The sequence below is a fragment of the Lolium perenne genome, chromosome 2 (genome assembly GCF_019359855.2).
Source record: "Lolium perenne isolate Kyuss_39 chromosome 2, Kyuss_2.0, whole genome shotgun sequence".
Lineage (NCBI taxonomy): Eukaryota > Viridiplantae > Streptophyta > Magnoliopsida > Poales > Poaceae > Lolium > Lolium perenne.
In genome coordinates, this window is record NC_067245.2 from 69,530,715 (window position 1) to 69,533,365 (window position 2,651).

The following is a 2,651-nucleotide window of genomic DNA, read 5'->3' on the forward strand; positions in this document are numbered from 1 at the left end:
GGATGCCTAGAAGGAAGGAAGAACCGGTGGCATGGCCTCAACGGGATGAGGAGAAGGCGGATTCCGGCATGGCATTCACAATTGGATTTTCTTCTCAGTACCTTTGCTTCCATGGGTGTTTGTGCTGGCTCATGTTGCGATGGTAGCATGTAGGATCTTAATTTATTACTTCCCCCTGCCGTTGTTGTCTTCTCTTGCACTTTAGATGCTTTGTCGATTCCAGTTAGAGGTTATTCCAGAGTTTGCCATTTACTCTATGATGCCTGGTCTGTAGGACTTTGTTGTATTACTTTTTTCCTGCTATTGTTTTCTTGTATATGTCTTGATAAGATATTGGCGCTCCTGATCCACATGTTATACATGATGTAGGTACTGAGTTTGCTGGTTCCGAGAATTGTTGATTTTGCTAACCAGGGCAGCTCAAGTGGAGCGCTTAAGAGAGGCGAGCACCGGCGCTGATCCGTCTCCTTGCTTACTATACCCCAGGTGATTCTTGCCATTTGGCGCAGCCACGAATATTTGTTAGCTGGTCCTCTCTCACCTCATGCATCCTTTCGCTCTGATTTAGTTTTCTACTAAAAGGCTAGACATTATTTAAAAGGAGAAGAGGATATCGAGAATCAGACAGAAGAGGTTGGTGAAGAAGAAGAAATAGACCAAGTGAGATGTGGCAGGGAGAGTTACATTGATATTCCGTTTTCCATATTCTGTTGCATTCCCTGGTTATGCACTCAAGTGTGCTTGATTAGGAGTATTCCAAAGCATGCGGAGCAGCCATATCTTTGCATTTACGCATCTTAGTCCATGGATGTGTTCAGGAGCTAAGCTTCAATAAAAAGAATGTGTTAACAAGCTGATACTACAAGGAATTGGTCATTCATGGTCCGCTAAATTTGCTAATGTTACATATGTTGGGGCTGGCTCCGGCGACACACGCCGAACCAGCCCTCCGGCGACGAATGCCGCTGCCTTCGCTCTCGACCAGACGGAGGTGGAAGAAGAAGTACACAAAGACAAGAGTATTTCCGGCGACAAACGCCAAGCTGCACGTACAACTCTTTCTTCTCAGCTCAATGTTTACAAGCAGTACACGGGAGGGTATTTATACACAGAGTACACACGCACGCACTCCACTCGTCCACGCGCCACGAACGCGCTCCCATGATCCGCTCGCCCGCGCGCCATGCACACCACAACGCACACGACTCGCCCAGCTCCAACAAATCGCCCAGATGCTCCTCCCGCTACTCTCGGCACCAGCTCGGACGCGGCCACACACACCGGCCTCCGACCCAAGAGCCAGAACACACACGCACACATACATGTAGCTAGCTAACAAACAAGATTAGTGCTAACATTTTCCCCCCTAATCTTGACTTGCCATTGCCGGAGTTGCTGTAGCTGCCGTGGTCGTCATCCCCACCGGCCGCCCTACGCCCTGCCATCTCCAACTGGCTGCGACTTGGCCATCCCCGCCTTCCGCCCAGCTCCAACCTTACCAGTGGACACGAACGCGAGCACATACTCACGCGCCACCGGCACACACACATGCATGGCCGTGACCCTGCCCCGCGGACCCGACCTGGCGCGCTTACGTCGGTCGCCTCCATCTTCCTTCTCCGGCGACACATGCAGCCGCTTCACTTCCGGCAACGAACGTCACCACGTTCCGGCGCACATACGCCATCTTCCCGGCGCACTAACGCCTGCCGCACTAACGGCTTTCTTGCTTCACTCGAGCTCCAACTCGAGCTCCGCCATGATCCGCATGCCCCAGCTCGCGCGCCTGATGCGCTCCAACGCTATCAACGCGGCCGGCCTGCTGCTGGACCAACTCCTCCGCCTAACTCGCCACGCTCCACACGCCCCACCAGCTCGTGCCCACGTCGTGCTCCAACGCGATCAACACGGCCGGCCCTGCGTGCCCAGGACGCGGTCTTCTTCCTCGGCGACACACGCCGAGCTTCTTCTCCGCCGGTGACACACGGGACAACCGGAGCGCACACACACGCCGGTCGCCGCTTCCATGGCCGTCGCATGGCACCGCTACGGCCTCCGTGGCCGCGCAGCTCCTCCACGCCGCCGCCATGCCGTGCCACCGCGGCCTCTGCGCCCCTACGCAGGTCCGCCGTGCCCTTGCCGCACAAACGACATCACATCGCGCCGCCTCCCCGTCCGCCGTGCTTGTCGCGGACTGACCACGCGCCACGGCCTCAAACCATGAGGCTCTGATACCAAATGTTGGGGCTGGCTCCAGCGACACACGCCGAACCAGCCCTCCGGCGACGAATGCCGCTGCCTTCGCTCTCGACCAGACGGAGGTGGAAGAAGAAGTACACAAAGACAAGAGTATTTCCGGCGACAAACGCCAAGCTGCACGTACAACTCTTTCTTCTCAGCTCAATGTTTACAAGCAGTACACGGGAGGGTATTTATACACAGAGTACACACGCACGCACTCCACTCGTCCACGCGCCACGAACGCGCTCCCATGATCCGCTCGCCCGCGCGCCATGCACACCACAACGCACATGACTCTCCCAGCTCCAACAAATCGCCCAGATGCTCCTCCCGCTACTCTCGGCACCAGCTCGGACGCGGCCACACACACCGGCCTCCGACCCAAGAGCCAGAACACACACGCACACATA